At 46.0% G+C, this 22,255-nt stretch overlaps 1 long non-coding RNA gene across 1 annotated transcript; it reads right to left on the reverse strand.

Annotated features, from left to right (window-relative positions):
* Window positions 1-1,528: 1,528 nt before the first annotated feature.
* On the reverse strand, window positions 1,529-20,723 carry LOC138916358 (uncharacterized). The gene is made up of 3 exons (XR_011423563.1): window positions 20,327-20,723; window positions 5,865-5,981; window positions 1,529-5,313 (listed from the first exon to the last, which is right to left on the reverse strand). It is a non-coding gene; the product is annotated as an uncharacterized lncRNA (long non-coding RNA).
* Window positions 20,724-22,255: the final 1,532 nt, after the last annotated feature.

Below are 22,255 nucleotides of genomic sequence, written 5' to 3' on the forward strand. Positions count from 1 at the left end.
ATCCTGAAAGCAACAGCCACCGGGATGGAAGCCGCCATGTGGACGCTGCCGTCAGTTCTCCACACTGGGGATACAGGGAAGCAGAGAAACCACCCAGCTTATGTCTTATGTGACAATTACTCACCCAGCACTTCCCGTGTCCATTGCTCCACTAGATGCCGGGAGCACAAGATGAAAGACCTGGACCCTGCCATAAGGAGGGGCCGAGCTCTCATGTGGAGACTGAGCATGGATCCTTGCAGTATGTGATAAGTACCACGGAGCAGAGTGGGCAGGATAAGGACTGCGGGGGCTCCCAACCCAGCCTGGGAAGGTCAAGGAATACTTCCCGAGATGTTGACCTTGAACCAGGACAAGAAGGATGTGTTGGAGACAGTCAGGAGAAAGTTAGGAGGAAGCTCGAGGCAGAAGGCAGAGGCCTGGAGGTGAGACTGGTCCAAGTTCAGCAGGAGGGAGAAGGAGGGTAGAGGTGGGCAGTGCTGAGAGATGAAACCAGAGGGCTGAGCAGGGACCTCACTATGTGGCACATTGTGCTAAGGACAGTTTCTGACAGCAGAGGGCCATCGTCTGGGGAATGAGGAGAGTCAGGCTACTTGGAGCAAGAAGGGACTGGAGGGGAGTGAGCCAGGAGGCAGGAAGCCCAGGTGGCGGACATCATCCAGGTGAGAGAAGGTGCCACCCGAGCTCAGGCAGTGGCTGGGCTCTCCTCTCGGTGTTGGAGAGAAGGAGATGGTCTCGAGGGATGTCTGGGATGAGGCAGGAGTCCAGGGGAGGACCAGGCTTCCTGACTGGGTGTCTGGGTGGGTGGTGACACTCACTGAACTAGTGAGCACAGGAGGGAGAGTGGGTTGAGGGCGGGGGCACATACGAGTTTAGCTTTGGACACTCTGAGTACGATGGGCCAGTGATCTAGTCACACCTCCACCTCTCCCACCCACCCACTCTCAACTAAAACCCTCAATGACTTCCCATATCTCTTAGGATAAAGTCCAAAGGGCTTGGGAGGGCCTTCAAGGTTGTGCTTGACCCCGCCCACAGCTCTCTCTGCAGTCCCATCCTGGGCCCTCTCTTCCTTGCCAACTGTTCTCCAGCCACAGGACTTCTATCTGATCCACAGAAGTCCCAGGTTCCTTCCTACCTCAAGGCCCTTGCACATTCTGGTCCCCATGTCTGGAATGCTCCTACTCTTGCCCTTTCCCCTCACTCATTCTCCAAATCTCAGTTTCACAGGGAAGACTTCCCTGCGCCCATTACAGCAAGGACTAGAGAGATTGAATGCATGGACCCCCAGCCCCAGTCCACCCCACACCCAGATTCTAACACAGTAGCTCATGGGGGACCCAGGAATCCTCATCTTTAACAAGCCTGGCAGGTGGTTCTAAAACACACCATCCACGGACCAAGATCTGCAACGCCTCCCACTGCAGTGTGCCATCTCCCCCAGGAGAAAGTCTCAACCACGGAGTAACGTGGGACGGCAGCAAAGGGCGGCTGTGGAGGCCTTAACTGCGCCCTCCACTCTCCATATTCTCTGTTCCACTGTTAACATGCACGTCAATTATTAACACCATATTAGGGGTTGATTGGAACAATTACTGACGTGCAAAATTCATGCTTTTATAACCTTATGTAAACAAGAGCATCCTTAGAAAACCCTGCTATTTTTATTGATCTCTATTAATATACAATCCAAGTAAGAACAACGTACTTCCTATGGAATTGCAATTTCACGGGAATATCCTGACCCTCGCCCCTTGGACCAGGCTCCTCCCCTTAAAGCTCCTGTGAATTTGGGTGTGATGATGCTGAAACTCACCTGAGCCCTGCACGCCTGGAAAACAGCACTGGTCAAGAAACCCCCGCTACCACCCTCTGTGTGCTAGGGAAACGAATGGCTACCGCAAAGACCCATCCCTCCCCACGTGACCGAGCTTAGCTCCAAGGATGCCCCCCCGGTTTACCTCTGAGAGGTCAGACACAGACCCTCCCTATTCCCAGTCTTTGTCTCGTGAACGATTAGCTGAATTGTTTGTCCTCCTGAAACGAACTGGACACAGAGATAAACACTTTCTGTTCAACTGACCAACTCAGGCTCCCCCAACAGCAAAAACCATCCTACCTGTAACGCCCCCACCTAGAACTTGGCCGTTCCTCCCCACAAAAGTCTAAAGCAAAACCACCCTGGCAACATCGCATCTCCGGATCTGGGGAGATCTCCGTATTGCACAAATAAAACCAATCTCCTTCCGTGTCTGGCTGTGTCTTTCACAGGCGCCACCACTGTTAGCATCTGTATTTCAGGTAGTTGAACAAGGACCGGGGACAAAGTCACAACACAGCTTCCAACCGGACCCCTGATTATTAGCCAGAGGTGAGGCTTCTGCATCCAGGGGCCAGGGGCTACGAGAGCCCTTCTCTGAGCACAGGCAGTTGCAGGGGGCGTGGTACAGCAGGGAATCATGGGAGGAGAGGGGTCACCCCATTCAAAAAAGCAGGGGCCAGTGGCCTGGAGCCTCTCCAGGCAGATCCATTTCTCAGCATTCTGCAGCCCAGGTGGGAGCTGTGTGGCACCTCCCTCAGCAGCCCCAGAGCAAGGAAACCAAAGCTCTCCTGAGTCACCGCCTTCCTGCCTCGAATCCTTTGTTGCTTCTGAACATAGAAGAGCGCAGCGTTGAAGAGTAAACTGAGGCATGTTAAAAATTTGAAGAGATGGGGGCTGGCCCGGTGGCAGCAGTTAAGTTCACACGTTCCACTTCAGCGGCCCAGGGTTCGCCGGTTCGGATCCCGGGTGTGGACATGGCACCGCTTGGCACGCCATGCTGTGGTAGGCATTCCACATATAAAGTAGAGGAAGATGGGCATGGATGTTAGCTCAGGACCAGTGTTCCTCAGCAAAAAGAGGAGGATTAGCAGTAGTTAGCTCAGGGCTAATCTTGCTCAAAAAAAAAAAAAATTTTTTGAAGAGGTTATTTGAGCAAAAGTCTGTTGAAATCAGGCAGCACCAAACCGGCAGTGGTGAGGAGCCCTCTGCGGGAGCCGGTACAGGACAGGTAGAGCAGACGTGGGCAAGGCAATCGATTGGCTGCAGCATTAGCAGGTGCCATGTTTAGGCAAGCCTGGTTGGCTGTTTATGATGGGTTGTCCTTAGGTTTGGATTTCTTAACCTTGATTTACAGGCTCAGGTTTTGGTTTGCTTACACACAGACCAAGGCATTGGAACCCCCTGGGTCTAACGGCCTCCTTGTTTAATTAATTTCACAGCAGCCGCCAAGGTGGGGTTCTGGTGGTTGACACTCACTCTTCCACCTCCCTGTCTGTGCTCAGGCTGCCTCCTCCACCTCAGATAGGCTTGCTGCCTTCTCTGCAGGTCTGCTCACCCTTCTGGGACTGATTCAAATGCCCCCTCTTCCAGGAAGCCCTTCTGGCTGTTCCCTCATCTGAAACCTGGGGAGGGCTTGTTCTCAGGTACTCAGCTCTCCAGCTGTGCTGCTGTCTAGCTTACTAACACCATGAGTCCCATGCAACAGCACTGCAGAGCGGGAAATGAGCAAGTCTTGGAACCAAGACATAGGTTCATAGCCCCACTTGACTTCCAGTTACCAGGGGCGTTCAGCAAGTCATTCAATTCCCACTGAGCCTCTGTTTCCTTGTCTGTGAAATGGGGGTAGCAATCTGCCCAGGACCCGCCTGGGATCTTGTCAGAATGCAGACTCACATTCAGTGGGTCTGGGGTGAGCCTGATATTCCGTATTTCTAATAAGGTCTCAGGTGATGCCATTGCTGCTGGTCCAGGATCACGCTTCCAGTAGCAAGACAGAATCTATTCAGTTCCTGTGCGGCATAGAGTGTGTTCTAGAGGGCTGGGCCCATATTAGGGGCTCAATAAGTGGGAGGCTTTATTACTGCAGTTGTGATCTCCATCAGCAGTGCCTGACATGCCGTAGGAGCTGGAAATTACAGCAGCTACCATCATGATGTGTTATCTCCCTGGCTACCTGGCCAGTGTCCTGAGGGCAGGGTATGTGCCTAATTCCTCTGTCAAAATGCCTTGCACGTAGAAAGCAGAAGCATGCCACTAGGAAGGAAAGAACAAAATCTATGAAGCTCTGGGGGGTCCGCTCTGGGGAGACCCTTCTTCCCTGGGTTCTGAGCTTATATGCAGAGAATTATGGCCAACGAGGGGCCCGGCCACTGCCTACCCCACCCCACAACCTTGTCATGTGGGAGGAGGGCCAGCTTCCCCGAGAAGCCCCCCTCCTCTGAGGCCAATTTCTGATGGAAATGAGCTCCCTGCCTCAGCGCATCTGTAAGCTGAGAGAAACAGTTGGCTTCATAACCTTGGGGGAGAAAAAGACAAATAGAGGAGTCTCGAGAGATTTATCAGAGACCCCAGGAAGCTGTAAAACATATGTTGTAACAGATTGGTCCTTGACAGGCTCTAGCGACGAGGAGGCCCTTTCCCTCGCACACTGGCTGAGGCCAGTTAATGAGGACCCACTCCGCCTCCTGCCTGGGGGGCAGAGTTGTCCTCCTCCCATCCTAGTTGGGGGCGGGGATCCATCTGCAGAGCTTCAGTCTCAGGCCCCTCAAACCAGCTGAGAGGACTCTGCACCTGCTGAGAGCGCCTCCTGCCTGCAAGGCACCCGAGATGCAGGTGTGAGCCCCAGATGCTGAAGGCCCCTCACGTTCTTAGTGTCAGAGCCCACCTTCATGGCCCAGGTGTCTGGAGCCCTTCCACCTGTAAGGACAGGCAGGGGGAGCCCATTGCCTCAGGGATGGGAAGGGCTGTCACAGACTGGAACGGCAGTTCTCTGCCCTGGTTACACATTAGTCTCACCTGGGGGACTTTGAAAATATACAGATGACGGGACACCCCTCGGGAGTTCTGAATTCTGGGGTGCTACCTAGGCATCAGGATTTTTAAAAGCTCTCTGGTGATCCTATTGAGCATCCAAGGGTGAGAACCATTGACTTAGAAAAAAGTTATCACTCAGATTTAACTTTCAAAAGAGGGCTTTGAAACTCCCATATAACAATAGTCAGAGCATTTTTGATTTGCGAAAGAAACAGTTTTTCTTTCTGAATGCCACAAAAAGATCATAGCCTAGAGGGCCCAGATCACAGAGTTGGAAGGATGCTGGAAGGGAGATGACAGCAGTTTTCCACTGCAAAAGGTGTCAAATTCTCTAGGAGAAGAGAGCAATTGGAAAGGAGATGAAGTGAGGGAAACAGAGTGGAGATTCCCTCGCCCCCACGTTAGGCAGAGAGTGGAGGGTCTTCTGTACATCTCCCACCTGGAACCTCGGCAGCCACCTGCAGGAAGGAGGGGACAATGTCAGTGGAACAGGAGTGGTGGCAGAGAGTCCTCCTCCTGAGTTGTTCTCACCTCCCATTTGGCTCAGAGACCTGGAATCTAGAGACTATTATTGCACCCAAACTTTACAGACTTCTGCAGCTCCTGGGGTCTGGACAGCAGGGGATGCCAGCAGCCGGTACAGAGGCTGCCACCCAAAGACCTAGGCGCCTAAGAGTAGCAAAGAGCACAACCACCCCTCCCCCAGATGGATGGGGGAGGCAGCAGGAGGCGGGATGGGTTCACCCAGAAGTGGCTGAGCCGTAAGTTACTTTGAATCCAAGTTAGTTAGTTTCTGCAGAGTGGAAATGGGGGAGCCCAGCAACAAGCGAAGCTGAGTTATAAAAAATGAAGAAAGTTGCATTTCTGCACACCTGAGTGTAATTGTGAATCTTAAACCCACTGTGAGGTCTATTCGGAAAAGAAGAAATACCCACCACCAATGAATAGGAAGAGATGCGCGGTCTCAGCAGTAATCCAGGAGACACAAATCAAAACACCAGTAACGTACCATTTGGGTCTCTAGGACGGGAGGCGTTTTAAAATCTAACATCCAAATCAGCAAAGGTAAAGAAAGCAGCCTCTGATCCACTGATGGCGAGACGCATGTCACCTTTCTGGGGCACACCTGGGCAACGAGAATTAAAAGAAGCATGATGGGTGCACTTTTGGGGCAGCAATTCTAGGAATTCTCCTAAGGAAATAATCGAGGATCACAGAAAGCTTTGGGAACAGGAATTATTTATCAGAGTTTGTATTATGATCCTGAAAAATTGGTAGACAAGACCAATTGGTGGGCAAAAATATATTCCATTATGAAATACTCGTGAAATAACATAAACCGTTAAAGTAATTTTAGAAATATACTAGTGACTTGGAAAGGTGTTCACAATATATTGTCAAGTGAGGAAACAGTTAAAGATAATATGTTTATTGATTCCTACTCACTGTGTATGTGTATAAATATAAAATACATTTATATATAATAGACATATATGAAATAATTGAAGGATATACCTCCATAATATTAAGAATAGTTTTCTTGGGGCAAGGGCATTCTTATTCTGATTGCATTTCCTTCATTTTTTTTCTTAGCTATATTTTCTCAATTTGCTACAGCAAACATGTATTATTTGTGATTTTCAAAGGGGATCTCTCATTAAAGATGGTGGATTAAACACACATATTTAGTACTGCTCTATCTCAAACCCCACCCAAACAACAATAAAATGATTTATTTTAAGGGATAAACTCATAAGATTTTTTTTAAGTGAAAAGATATAATTGCAATACAATTTTAGAAGCTGGAAAGCAGTTGGAGGAGTTGTAACTAAGAAATCTGAATTCTCAATCAAGAGCAAGGAAAGTCAGTAAGTGACCTGGTTTTCATCTAAGCCCGCCCGCCACTGCCACCACAGGCCACTGGAAATGGAGGTTAAAATGTGACTGAAACAATGTCATTGGATGAAAGTCTGTTTAAGAAGCAGCTAGACCCCAAGACCCTTTCCTCACACTGGCAGAAGGCTGAAGCCTTAGCCTCTGGAAATTCTCTTCTCTGGGGAAACTAAAACAATAGAGACCAGAGGACACCAGGGACAGCTGAAAGCAGGAGAATTAGCAAAAGTCCACATCCTCGATGTTGAACCCACCCCTGGGCCTTCTTCCCTCCTTCGGCTCCCAGAATGCCAGGCAGCACGTGGGAAGATCTTCTCTAGGTCATCTGACAATCCCAAAGGAAAACGTAAAGGTACCAACCTGGGGGTTCTCCAAAGACCACCCACTGTGAAGCCCACCATGGACAGGCTCCCCCCATAAGCACAGCTTCCAGTCAGCTTTTAAATAGAATCCACAACTAAGGCCCCTCAGACATTTGAGAAAAACTTTAATGTGAAAGACAGAAACTTAAACAAACATGGAAGGAAAAACAAATTGGAGGAAACAGAGACCATGCAGGGAAACGAGAGCTTAAAAAAAAAAAACAAAAAAACATAGCTATCAATCATAGCAGGGAGGAAAGGAGTGCCATGGAAAAAGCAATGGAATAACAAAAAGAGCCCTGGAGAACTACAATTAGGCAGAAATGAAAAATTCAGTAGAAAGAAGATAAGGTTCAGATAAATTTCCCAGAAAGTAAAACAAAAGACAAAGAGATGGAAAAAATATAAGATATTAGAGGACTGGTCCAGAAGGTCCAACATGCGGACAACAGGAGTTTCAGAAAGAGAAAGCTGAGGAAACAAAGGAGAGAAAACCACGACAGGAAAAAAACTGAATACGAATCCTCAAAAACTGCAGGACTCAGATTGAAAGGGGCCACCAGGTGCCCAGCACGGTGGATTAAATAAGCCCAGACTATAAGGCACATGCCCGGAAGTCATCAGAACAAAAGAAAGGTTCCACAAGTTTCTGGATTTCCACAAAGGACCAAGAAGCAGAATGCTTAAAACTTAGCAACACTGGAGAATTAGAAAACAATGAAGCAATGCCTTAAACATTCAGAGTGAAAATAATTTCCAACCTGAAAGTCTTCACCCAGCCAAGCTATCAACTATGTATAAAGGACAAATAAAGATATTTTCAGACATGTGAGATGTCGAACTGTCTGCCTGCCAGGCACTGTTTCTCATGAAGACACTGGGGAGGTGTTCCAGCAAACAAGGTGAGTGAGCAGAGAAAGAGAAACGGGATGGAGGGAGCAGGAGGGCCAGCGTGGGAGAGAGGCAGAGGACTCTCCAAGATGGTGAGACACAACGTCCCAGATGACAACCAGCAGCAGGCTGGGGGAACGCACAGCTCAGACAGGGGCTGGCCAAGATTTTTTTTCAAGAAAATGAAATGTACAGAGTACCCGATGCGTCTGAACACCTTGAGAAGAGATTTAGACAATTTGGCATTGGGTTGGTGATAAGTCCATGGAAAAACAATGAAATGAAAAACCCAAGGCAATTATTAACTGCATGGAAGACAAAAGGTTGGACAAGAAAGGGAAATGAAGCCTAGGACATTTCAGGATCCAGCTGAAAGTGACCTACAGAGGAGTCATATGGTACCCATCACAGGGTGATCACATGGAAACCAGTGCAGTCTGTTAGCAGGAGTGGGAATGAGGCGGGGGCGAGGGATGGGGCGGCTGGAGTGAAAGAGCTAAATCCTTGTCATCCACAGGGAGGAACAAGAAGGTAGCGCCTAAAACTGAAAACCCAGGAAACAGCTACGAGCTCCTATTTAAAGATAAGCGATTAAGTATCAAAAGAATGGACTAAAGAGCTGAAGATTGTTGCCTCTGCGGATGGAAAAAAGGGAGGAGGAACGTTTCTAGCAACAAGCTTCACAGACCTGTTGCACTCTTTAAATTATGTATAACTTTGAGAAAAAGAAAAAGAAAAAGAAATTACACCTTTTTTAACTTGGGCAGTCGAACTAAAGGATTTCTGAAGTCACTTTCAGCTATAACAGTCTGTGACTCGAAATTTTTTCAGGAATCACAATAAGCAGCCCTCTTGAACTCTGAGGTCTCTCAGCATCACTTGTCAGTTGTGAACTGACCCCCTTAAGTCAGCAAATAGAGCAGATTCTCATTCCCTCTGTGTACCTGGATTGGGTTCATTTGGGCTCGTCATCACCCTGAGCCATGCGAGTCAGTGGTAAAGCAGAGGGCGAATGAGATGTGGACGGATCAGCCCCCACAGACTACCCCACAACTCCTACCGTAGACGGACCCCTGACCCTTGCCAGCCAAGGGCATCTCCTGCCCCCTGCCGGGGACTCTCCCAGCATCCCCTCCTCCACAGCATCCCCTCTGCACCTTCACAGAGCTGCTGTGTATGTTCCCTGGGATGGCGCAGAACCCGTTGCAGCAGACACCAGTCTTGTCTCCACCACCTGTTCACCACCAGCAACGCATTTGTGCCCCCTTCACATCCGCAGGGTGTGTTGGGGGCCGTGGCCTTGGGCTGAGTCACTGCCGGGAAACCATGCGGCAACCTCCAGCCAAAGAGCAGGTGACACCAGCAGCCACCAGCTTGGCCACCCGGTGAACACAGCAGCCCGAGTTTTCTCCACTGTTGAGTTAACATTTATTATTCTTAAAATAAAGTGGTGCCATGCAGCATTAATTCAGGAGAAGAAGCAGCAAATTCCAGGCCCTTTGGAAGGCTTATTTTCACAATGAATTAATGGGCCCTAATTTAGGACTGCGTCAACAAACGGGGCTGTGGAAGGAATTTCAAGTAGCTACTTGCTGCACGGGTCCTGGCCCCCAGCTGCCACCACATGACCACAGCAGCCCTGCTCCTCACAGTGCAAAATGATAGCAGTAATGGCTGACATTTACCGAGTGCTGCCTATGTGTCAGGCACCAGGCTAAGTGCACACGCATTATTCCACTCAATCTTCACCAGAAAGCCTTGAAGTGGACACTACTACTATCGTCCTTTTACAGAAGAGAAAATAAGCTTATGAAGGTGAAGTTGCTTAAGATGGCAGAGGTTGGGGGCCGGCCCGGTGGCGTAGTGGTTAAGTTAGAGCACTCCGCTTCGGTGGCCCGGAGTTCATAGGTTTGGATCCCAGGCACAGACCTAGCACTGCTCCTCAAGTCATGCTGTGGTGGCATGCCACATAAAATAAGGAAAGACTGGCACAGATGTTAGCTCAGCTACATCTGTGTTATTGGCACAGATGTTAGCTACAGTCTTCCTCAAGCAAAAAGAGGAAGATTGGCAACAGATGTTAGCCCATGACCAATCTTCCTCACAAAAAAATTTAAAAAAAAAGATAGTACAGGTAGGAGGTGATAGAGCCAAGGCATGAACCTGTGCACTGGTGGAAGTCCCCGGGAAAATCCTCTCTGGGGGATCCAGTTGCCCTCAATTCACCACTTTGTAACCAGGTATTTTGCTTTTGCTCAGAGACTGTCCTCCAAGTTAGATGAAACTTACTAGACTTAGATATAAAACAGGCAGATGCAACTTGATTATAAGGCAGCTGCTCAAAGTTGGGAACAAGTGCTCTGCTTCAATATAAAAGAAATATAACTGAAAAGGAGTTCTGGGCTCCTCTTGCCTAAACAGCCCTGCCACTGGATCCCTGGCTGTTCTCATAGTTAGTATCAACCCTGTGACCAGCTTTGCTGGCACTTTGGCCTTGCCAAGATCTTCAGGCAGGATTACTGTCCCTCCAGGCGAGCGAGGTTGCCCTGCAGGCTGCTAGTGTGCCCCTCCCTGCCCTTCACAGGTCCCAGGGGGTCTGCCAGGATGGATGAGGCTCGGGGACCTTCTGTTCACTGCTGGGCTAGCGAACCCTTGCCGTTCCTTCTCGCTGGACCCAGGCAGGAGGGAAGTAAAGCTGGTCAGTCTGTTTTCCATGTCAAGACCCATTTGTTGGAAGCCAAAAGGAGCGTCTCTTAGCTCCAGCTTGGAACTAGAAAGGTTTGTTTGTAATCAACCAACCCTCCTCAGCACCTGCGTTCTCAGCCCCTGCTGGCACCACTTCCCTTCCCGTCCAAGAATCTGATTCGATTTAGCCACGTGTGTTGTAGCCTTTTTCATGTGGTAGACTTTTTGAGACCCTGGGAACATGGAGATGAGTCAGGCACAGCCCTGCCCTCAATAGTAGTTGACAGGCCAGCGGGAGAGCTGCTCACACGCACCCCCACCCCAGCGGAAGTTGGACAGCGGCAAACGTAACAGCTACAACAAAGGTCTCTAGAGAAGCGGACAACTGATGCCCCGTGTGTTAGTCCTGGAGGGCTTCAGAGAAAAAGCGACCAGGCAGAGATGGGAGAGGAAGGCACACGGGGGAAGTGGAACGAGGCGGGAGCTGAGGCAGGGAAAAGTGGGCATGCATGACACCTTCAGAGAACAGAGTGTCTGGGAAGAGGGACAGAACGTTCAGGGGGTGGGGAAGAGGAATAGCGGGAGATGAAACGAAGGATAACACCACAGGGCAGGAGCCTGGAATGTTCCAGCAAGGACTTGGGACATTATTCTCCAGGTTATTGGGAGCCATGCATGCCTTTGATCTGGTCTTTTTAGAAAGAGCCCGTTTGTGTCAGTTCAGAGGACAGATTGTGGGGAAGGGCGTGGCTACAGGAAAAGATCTGTAACTCAGCAAATCACCTCAGGCAGCCTCTTTTTAGTCACGGGTGGTAATGACATGTTTTGTGACATAAATCTCCTACTCTCTCCGACAAAGAGCACCCAAAAAACTCTTTCCGTATGTGCTCCTAGGCAGAAAAGCCTCTGAAGCTTTTTGGAAACATAGCTCACTGCCGAGTTGCAGCATCCGTCTTCTCGTAAAGAAACTCGGACGACAAAATCGTGATTTGCATTTACTGTTCTTTTTAAAAACCAACAGATTCAAGTTCAAGATGGTAAGTTGAATATACACATGTACCTCTCCTCTCTGCCCAATCTCATTAAAATGGCAGAAGAAAAAGAAATGCGAGGATAAGCTCATAGTTGCATTGGAAAATAAGGAAGAAGACCATTGGTAAAAGATAACGGTACGACTTTATACAGCAAACAGCCAAAATATACAAAGAAGAAAAGAGCTTTCAGAAAAATGAGGAGACGAAACTACTAGCATAGTGAAATACACTAACATGCGTCCTTATAAATCATCTCATAAGTATGCCAAAAAGTACAGAGAACTCAGTCATAGTTATAATGAACAAATATGACTCAGTAGATATCTCCAGGACTTCATAACCTACAAACACAGTGTTGTATATTTACAAAGACTGACCAGGACCAGACTTCAAAGAAAACTTCAGGAAATTCCAAAAATAGGATGTTGACAGGGTATATTCTCTGGGCTGCAATATAATAAAACAAGAAATACTTAACAAAAGAGAAATATCAAAGACTAATCTCAAAGCTTTCAAAAGCACTATTCAAAGGTAAATAAAAATTAAAATTATAGATCATTTAAAGATTAAAGAAGAAAAGTCATTATTTATAAAATCCCATCGGAGGAGGACTTAAGCTCAACTCAAAGAAAAACTGATCACCCAAAATACTTTTTACTATGAAACAAGAAAGAATGGAAACAAATCAGCTTTCAATTCCATAAGTTATGTGATAAGCTATGGGATTTTTTTTAAGGTATAATGAAAGATTTAATCTTTGTGGTTTAAAGCAAAAAAGAATGCATCAGAAAGAAAAAATTTTATGGAACTGAACAAACTAAAAATTGGTTATATAAAAATTTTGATAAAATGGACAGACATCTGGCAAGCCTGTGAAGAATTAAAAAAAAAAAGAAACACAAATACTCAATATTTTTAAAAAGTGAATGGAGATATAACAGGAGATTTAAGATTTCTAGAGAATAGGTACAATGTTGCCAATAACTTGAAATAACGATTTTTCTAGAAAATAAAAATTTCAGACTTGAGTCAGGGTGACAAAAGAATCTGAGAAGATCAAGGAAGGAAAGAAGAAACTGATTACATTGTCAAAAAACAACCACCAAAAAAGGCACCAAAGTCAAAGTCTTTACAGGGAATGTCTGTTAAACATTCAAGGAATGAACGCGTCACACGTTGTTTAAACTGTTCTGTAGCCTAAGAAAAAGTGGACACCCTCTCAAATCACTGAAGGAAAGAAGGAAAATCCTGAAGACGACAGCATGCAAACACACCATGTATGCCTGTGCCCACACACACCAAGAATGTATAAATAAATTCGCTTACGAATACAGATGTAGCAATTCTAAATAGAATATTAGCAAATTAAATTTAGCAGTGCATTAAAAGAAGACTTCAGCATGTACAACTAAGATTTATTCTAGCAATACAAGGATTGTTCGACACTAGCAAAAATATTAACGTAATTTACTATAATAAGTTACCCAAAAAATCTACTGAGAGTTCTGCTTCCAGAAAGATGGAGTAGACGTTATTTTGCTTATTCCTCCTGCTAGGTACAACTAAAATCCCTAGACATTATGCACAAAAATAACCATCAGAAGACTCCAGAAGGTGGAAAAGAAGGCAAACTGTCTTAGGACTTTGAGACCCAGGGAACAACGTGGTGGTGACATCCCTGGGTTTTCTCTTTGCCACAGGTATACCAGACACAGAGTTGAATAAGCTGGCCACCCAAACACCAATGGTGCAGACAAAAAAAAGCTCAGGGAAAGCCTGTTCTCTCAAGCCAGAGGACCAGGAACAGAGCAACCTACAAAGGCAGAAAACCTTTAGATCATAACTGCTTTACTCCAGCAAAACACAACAGAAAAATACTGCAGCCCCACCCCTACACACATCAGCAAAGGCCAGGTGGAGAGCCTTGACCTTCGCCCCCACCAGGCAATAACAACGCTCCCCTCCCCAATGGGCTGGTGTCAAATGAGGCCAAGTGGAGAGTCAGGACTTCCACCACCACACAGAAATAACAAGGACACACACTGCTGTGTTGTCACAGGAAGCCACAGGAAGAACAGTAATGAGGCAGTCCTGCTCCCTCCACCAGCTAGGGAGATTTCAGTGCGGGCCTACTGGGGAACCAGAAATCCCAGCCACCCCCAGTGAGGACCTCCCCGACTCTGGTGTCAATGGAAGCCAAGTGTGGAACCTGGACTTCTACCCCTACCTGGCAGTAAGGAGGCAAGGCCCCCCTCCCCTTATGGAGTAGGATCAGAGGAATCCAAATAAAATTGGAGGTTTAAATAAGATTCAGAGTCTCACAACATAATACCCAAATAGTCAAGGTTTGAACTGAAAGTTAATTATCATACTAAGAAGCAGGAAGTTCTCAAACTGAATGAAAAAAATATAATCAGTAGATGGAGGTGTGGGTTGAATTATGTTCTCTCCAAAGTATAAGTTGAATTCCTAACCCCCAGTACCACAGAATGGGACCTTATTTGGAAGTAGGGTCATTGCAGATGTAACTAGTTAAGATGAGGTCACACTGGAGTAGACTGGGGCCTTAATCCAATATGACTAGTTTCCTTACAAAAAGAGAAGAGACACGGAGACAGACAGACACAAAGATTGCCATTTAAAGATGGAGGCAGAGATTGAAGGGATGCATCTACAAGCCAAGGAATGAACGCCAAGAACTGCCAGCTGTCACCAGAAGTTAGGAGAAAGACATGGAACAGATTCTCCTCAGAGCTCTCAGAAGAAACCAACCCTGACGACAACTTGATTTTAGACTTCTATCCTCCAGAACTGTGAGAGAACAAATCCCCATTGTTTCTAGCTACCCAGTTTGTGGTATTTTGTTATAGAAGCCCTAGGAAATTAATACAGGTGACAACACTGGTACAACAGAGTTGTTGGAATATCTGATAAGGATTTTAAATCGATCATCATAAAAATACTTGAATGAGCAATTACAAACACAAAGCAAATGCAAAAACAGGAAATCCCAGCAAAGAAATAAAAAGTCTCAAAAAAGAAACAGAAGATATGAAGAATCAAATGGAAATTTTAGACTTGGAAGTATGGTAACCAAAATGAAAGACTCAATGGATGGGCTCAACGGCAGAATGGAAGGGACAGAGGAAAGTCAGTGGACTTAAATACAAAACTATAGAAGTTACCTAACCTGAACAACAAAGGTAGAATAGACTGAAAAAAATTAGCAGAACCTCAGGGACTCGTAGAACTAGGATGCAAGTTCTAATATCTTGTCATCAGAGTCCAGGAGAACAGGATAAAGAGGGTGGGACTAACAAATTACTCAAAAAATGGCTGAAAACTTCCCAAATATGTCAAAAGACATAGAGCTATAGATTCAAGAAGCTGAGTAAATTCCAAATAGGATAAACCTAAAGAAATTCACACCAAGGCACATCATAGTCAAACTTCTGAAGTTTAAAGAGAAATAAAAAGCCTTGAAAGTAGCAAGATAGAAACAATACCTTACCTATAGGGAAAAAACTATTTGAATATCATATTTTTCATCAGAAACCAGGGAGGCCAAACACAACATATTTCAAGTGCAGAAAGAATAGAACTCTCAACCTGGAATCCTAGGTCCAGTGAAAATATCCTTCAGAAATGAAGGGAAATCAAGGCATTCTCACTTGAAGGAAAATAAAGAGAATTTATTGCCAGTAGATCTACTCTAAAAGAATGGCTAAAAGAAGTTCTCTAAACACAAAGGAAATGATAAATGAAGGAATCTAGGAACAGCAGGAAGGAAGAAAATAATACGCAAAAATATGGTTAAATAAGATGGCTTTTCCTTTTTGTGTTTTCTAAACTATGTTTGACAATTGAAGCAAAAATGACACACTTTCTCATATGATTCTAAATGTAGGTAGAGGAAACATTTAAGACAATTATACTATAAATGGAGGATAAAGGATGTAAAGAGAGCTTAGATTCTACACTTCACTTGAACTGGTAAAATTATGACATCAGTAGACTGTGATAAGTTATGTATATATAATGTAATACCTAGAGAACCACTAAAAGAAAATACAAAGAAATATAATCAAAACACTATAGATAAATGAAAATGGAATTCTAAAAAGTGTTCAAGGAACTCACAGGAAGGCAGCAAAAAGAAAACAGAAATAAAAAACAGAGAAGAAAGAAAGAATAAAGTGACAGAATTAAGCCCTAATATGTCAATTATACTAAATGTAAATTGTCTAAATAGACCAATTATAAGACAGAGGTTGGGAAAGTTTATTTTAACACATGACAACTATATGATGTCTACAAGAAAGTCACTTCAAACATAACAGTATAGGCAAATTGAAAGTAAGAAGATGGAAAAGATGTGTCATGCATCAATCAATAGAAAGCAAGAGTTCTTATATTAATATCATATAAAGTAGACTTCAGAGCAGAGAAAATTATGAGAGACAGTTAGGGACCTTATATAATGATAAAAGGGCCGATCTTAAATGTGTGAGCACCAAACACCAGACCTGCAAAATATGTGATGCAAAACTGGTAGAACTTAAAGAAGATCTAAGCAACTCCACAGGTATATTTGGAAACTTAAACTCTGTTCTCTTAACAACTGATAGAACAACTAAGCAGAAAATCAGCAAGAACATAGAGAAACTCAACACCATCAACCACCAGATCTAATCAACACTTATTAAATACTCCATCCAAAAACAACAAAATACACTTTCTTTTCAAGAACCCACAGAACATATACCAAGATAGATTATATCCCGGGTCATAGAACAAAACTTGACAAATTCAAAAGAATTGAAATCACGTAGAGTGTGTTCTCTGACTACAATGGAATCAAACTAGAAATCAATAACATAAAAGTAACATGAAAATCTCTAAACACCAGGAAACTAAATAACACACTTCTAAATAACCCAAAGTTAAAGAAGAAGTCTCAAGGGAAATTTTAAAAATTATATCTAACTAAATGAAGATGAAAATACAACATGTCAGACTTTGTGGGATGCAGCTAAAGCAGCACTGAGAGGCAAAGTTATACCACTAAATGCATCCATTAGAAAAGAGGAAAAGTTTCAAATCAATAATCTAAGCCTCCACCCTGAACCATGAAAAAGAATAGCAAAATAAACCCAAATCAAGTAGGAGGAAGGAAGTAATAAATATAAGAACAGAAATCACTGCTCGAAAACAGAAAAACAACAGAGAAAATCAATGAAACAAAGAACTGCTTCTTTGAAAAAGCTCAATAAACTTGACAAACCTCTAGCAACACTGACAAAAAGAAAATAGAGAAGACACAAATTAACAATGCAGACACCAAAAGAATAATAAGGGAATACAATGAATAACTGTGTACACATACATTTGACAGCATCGATGAAATCGGCCAGGTATTTATAAATAAATAAGAGAATTGATAAATGGGCAAAAGACACAATGAAGTGGTCTCTAGAGAAAAACAAATACATATGGCTTATAAATAAGTAAAAATACTATGTTCCATCTCATTCATAATTTATAATTGGAAGCAAGATACCATTTTCACCTACTAAGAGTTTAATAATACACAGGTTTGGCAAGGAGTAGAGAAGCATGCTCTGTCATATGCTCCTGGGGGTAAGTATGAGAGTTAGCGCAACGTCTTTGGGAGGAAAGTTGTTGATGTCTCTCAAAGTTTAAATGTACATGCCCTGTGACCTTCAGTGCTACTTCTAGACATTTATCTCACAAGTATGCTCACAGATTTTCGTAGAGACATTTGTACAAAAATATTCAGTGGTCATAGAAGATTAGAAGCAACTTGAATGTCCATGAAGAAAGGACTGGTTAAATCAGTGGAGTACTGTACAGCCATGAAAAAGGATGAGGCACAGCACAATCTACAAGAAGCATAATTAAGTGAAAAATACAAGGTGTACTATAATGCATAGAATTTTTCTAGATGGATATTGGAGAATAGCTGCCTCTGAGAAGGCCAAGTGGGGCTCCACGCCCTTCTGTATCTACATTTCCCAGAAGAGAGAGGATTAGAAGGGCTCATGCCTGTGTGAGAATTTAAGACTTTATAACAGTGGCAAAATTTTCTGTTTGTTAGGTTTTTCTAGTTACATGAGAAATAGATGCTCATTGCAAAAAGCCAAAGAATGCAGAGCTGCATAAAGAAAAAGCCAATAATCTTTGCCCCTGTCCATCAATTTTGCACCTCCTCCCCCAAGGACACTGGTGTTAACAGTTTAATGTGAACCCTCACACACTTTTCTGAGCGCTTGCAAGCACACACAAAGATAGGGGTAGAGTTTTTGTTTTGTTTTTTCAAAAATGTGATTATACCACCCACCTTACTCAGTAACAATAGAAATCTAACTCACTCTTTTTTAATAGCTGCATAATATTCCGTAGCATGGCTCTGCCGTTCTTTAGTCAACTGCGCTCTCATCTATGAACATTCCAGTACACTCATGCATTGCTTAATGACAAACATACATCCTGAGAAATGTGTCAGACCATTTTGTCATTGTGTGAGCATCACCAAGTGTACTTACACTAACCTAGATGGTATAGCCTACTACACACCCAGGCTACAGGGTACTGATCTTATGAGACCACCATTGTATTTGCAGCCCATTGTTGACCAAAATGTCGTTATACGGCACGTGACTATATTATGCCACTTCAAATATTGAAAGAAAAACAGTTCTTATTCTACTGTCCTTAAGTACTGGCATTTTCACTTTTACAGGATAGAGTGCCAGAAAGAAGATACTGGTCAAAAGGTGTATATTTTCCTAGTAACAAGAGAAAAACCAGTGCATTTAATTTTTAATTCTTTAAGTGTCTATTTTGGTGGTGTATCCAAAATGAGGTGTCAGCAGAGGAGAAGGAGGATCCCAGACAGAGTCACGGAGAAGGTGGCCTGTGAGCTGGAGCCTGAGAGAGGGGTGGCAGTTTACCACGCCACACAAGTTAAGTGTGGGAGGCGTGGGGAAAAAGAGAAAGTGGGCAGTGGTTCCAAGGAAAGGGCCAGCACGTGCAAAGGCTTAGAACCTTCAGAAAACGTGGCCTGGGAGAAGACCGTCGCTGCTGACCAGGGGAGCAAGGGTGGGCCAGCAGACCAGAGGAAAGGTGCTCCAGGGTGCTCCAGGGTGCTCCAGGCACAGGGAACAGCCTGAAGGTGAGGACTTACGTAAGAGCATCTGTGTGTTAAAGCAGATGGCGGGGGGAGCGGGGATGGGGGGCAGTGGGGCAGGGAAAACAAAGATAAAGACATCTGATTTACTCTAAACCCAATGAGATTCATTGAGAGAATGACATGATCAGATCTATTTTAGCAAAACCACTTGGGAGAAGAATATCATCAACAGAGGAGTCAGGGGGTGGCGTGCTCCGAAAAGGGATGCGTTTACAAAGGCCCACAAACCATTGCAAGGCAGCTCTCAGTGGAAGCGCTGGAAAGCTGGGTCCCCAGAGGGTGAAAGGGCAAGCTGCTCAGTTACGTGTCCCTGTGGCCTCCTCTAGCAAGCTCCAGTATCCACAAGCCCAGTGTCCACAGAAGCCGTGGACGAACAGGGCTCATTAATGCCAAGGGTGTTTATTCACCTGGGTCAAGGTCACCCCAGCGATCACGCCCTGCACCCTTCACTGACCGCTCCAGTCCAGCGCTCTGCCAGCCCCCTCTGCACGCCCAGCCGGTGATCACAGACTTTCTTAAGCATGTCGACATTGCACCGCCCAATTTCACAGATGCTCCTCCCCAGCAGGGCTCCAACTTGGCCATCCGTCTCCCGTAGAGCTGGAACCGGGGCTCCAACCCACAGGCGGTCAGCACATATGTGCTGATGGTCAACTGGCTGCTCATTGATTGACTGATTATCACTCAAGTTGCCTGAGGTTTAATGGTTTCAAAAATAGAAGGGTGCAGGAGTTGATTTTTCCCCTTCATTCTCCTCCTTTGCAGAAACCATCCTGAAAATAAAGTCAAAATGCCAAGTCTGCTCTCCTCCCAGTTTGAGAAGAAAAAGTCTTCACTTCCTTCCAATACATTGTCTTTTGCATAAAGAGACAATGCTCCTAACCCCATCCCTTTTCTCAAGGCAGGAGAACCAGCTCGGAGCTCTGCTCAAAGCAGAGAACATGGACCACAAAGAGCCATGTGAGACATTCCCACTTGTGACAGCCCCCAGGTGTCCCCAGCAGTTGGGGTGCATCTCAGAGCTCTCTGTCTGTGGATGGATAGAGGAGGGCTCCTTTGATGGCCAGATTCAAGGTCCAGATTGAAGCGGGGTTCAGCTCAGCCTGTGGCTTGAGGCACCTACCCAACTCTCACAGCCTCCCGGGACACCTGGGTGTCCTCAGTCCCAGAATCTCCCCCCAGAATTAGGAGGCCCAGGGCAGCTTCTCAGATCCAAGCCCTCAGCTGGTGACGTGCAGGGTGGCCCTGCCGGGCGCTGGAGCTGCCTCAGAGTCCACGCTACAGCGCGGCCTGGCCAGCGTCAGCCTCCCTCTCAGAAGCGCTTTCTCTCCCACCCTGGCACCTCCTCTCAGAGAGGTTATCTGAGTGTGTGCTGGGCACAGCAGTGGCTCACCTGGACATCACAATGACACAGCAGCCCTGGCGTCTACTCCACTCTGTTGTTTGTCTCTCCGTCTGGCCCCACGGGTTGCCGTTCCACAATGAATCAGGAATTGGGGAAAAAGAAAGAAAAAGTCACTAGGCCAGCTGGTTTTCCCACTGAGGACTTCTGAGACAAGCTGCCGGGAAGTCTGTTGATGAGAGGCCTGTAGTAACCCCTCGCTCAGCCACAGCTGAGCCCTGTCGTGAATTACTAGCCCCCTGGGTCCTGGAAGCTGGTTTTCCAGTGGCCGGGACTGAGGGAGAAGGAGGGTACTGAGCGGGGTGCGTGGAACAGGAGAGAGGGCTTGGTCGCCTAGGATGAGGGAAATGTGCCCCTGTTTTGACCAAAGATGGAAGAAACCGTAGACCTTGTCCATGCTAAGGGTACATTCTACAACCAGACACGAGCTTCGTTACGTGGCCTGTGGCCAGAGAAACAGTGCCATCCTCCTGGTACACTGACACATTTTGTACTAACTGAATCCCGCTGCAGCGGAATCTCCCTGGCATTTTGAAATAGCGCTGCTGAGGGAAAACATGATCCAGACATCAGCTGTGTGGCCTGGTTGCCAAGAGCCACAGGGGAAGGGCCAACATGAGGGGACGTCCTCCAGTCGGACGGCTGCTGCTTCTAACACAGGAACTGGGAACCCGTGGCCCTCAGGCCAAATCTGTGAGCAAAGAATGGCTTTTACATTTTTTTTTTTTTTAAGATTTTATTTTTTCCTTTTTCTCCCCAAAGCCCCCCGGTACATAGTTGTGTATTCTTCGTTGTGGGTTCCTCTAGTTGTGGCATGTGGGACGCTGCCTCAGCGTGGTCTGACGAGCAGTGCCATGTCCACGCCCAGGATTCGAACCGACGAAACACTGGGCCGCCTGCAGCAGAGCGCGCGAACTTAACCACTCGGCCACGGGGCCAGCCCCCATGGCTTTTACATTTTTAAAGGATGGTTAAAAAAAAAGAAGAAAGAATATGTGTCACCATACATGGCCATCGAAGCCTAAAACACTGACTCTGGCATTTACAGAAAAAAGTTTACTGACCCCTAGTCCAAAGCAAAGGGCTGGAACTTTAATCACAGTCCACAGATTTGGGTAAGAAGAAATACGTAACTTAATTTTTTTGTAATTTTGTTTTATTTCAAGCTCTCTTTCTGCCAGGGTGGCATAAGCCATTCTGTGAAGTTAGGGACCCTTTCCTTTCCCTGGGGTCATGGCCATGCTCTTGCATAGTCCCCAGGCAATCGGATGCTTCAGTGCCATCCCTCCCCGCCACAAGCATCCCCTGAGATGCCCACCATCCTCTCTGCTCCTCACAGGTCCCTCATTCCCCTGCGTCCGGCCCTCTCGGGTCTGCCAGCTCCCTCCTGTAGCTCTGTGGCTTATCTGAAAACCCAGGAACCACTCAGCCACTTCTGTACCACAGCAGGGACAGGAATTTCTTCATATCTGGACCTTCTTTCTCCGTGCTTCCCTGGGGTCCCCCCAGAGAACGGGGCATGGATCGTCTCTGCTTCCAGACCCCACAGACCTCCCGGGTCATGCTGCCGCCCCACAGCTGTCCCAAGAGGTAGGGACCAGGGTGCCCACCTGGGCCACACAGAAAACTGTGCTCTCAGCCTTTCCCCACCACTTTCTGTTTTCCTTCCCCAGCATTTGGAATCTGTTCTGTTCCAGAAACCAGATGGTGGCCGCTTCTCTCAACCTCCTAGACTTAAACATTTTTGTCTAAATGTCCAAAAGCACTTTCTGTTCTGTCTAATAACGTTATTGGAGAACATAAAATCCAGGAAGAGAATTCACCACTATTTCCTTCCCACCGCACCGTGCCTCTTCCCCGAGGCAATGAACACAGAATGATGGGGCTGCTTAGAACTGGAGGGAAGCTTACACTAAAGGA

The sequence above is a fragment of the Equus caballus genome, chromosome 11 (assembly GCF_041296265.1).
Source record: "Equus caballus isolate H_3958 breed thoroughbred chromosome 11, TB-T2T, whole genome shotgun sequence".
In the NCBI taxonomy this organism is placed as follows: domain Eukaryota; kingdom Metazoa; phylum Chordata; class Mammalia; order Perissodactyla; family Equidae; genus Equus; species Equus caballus.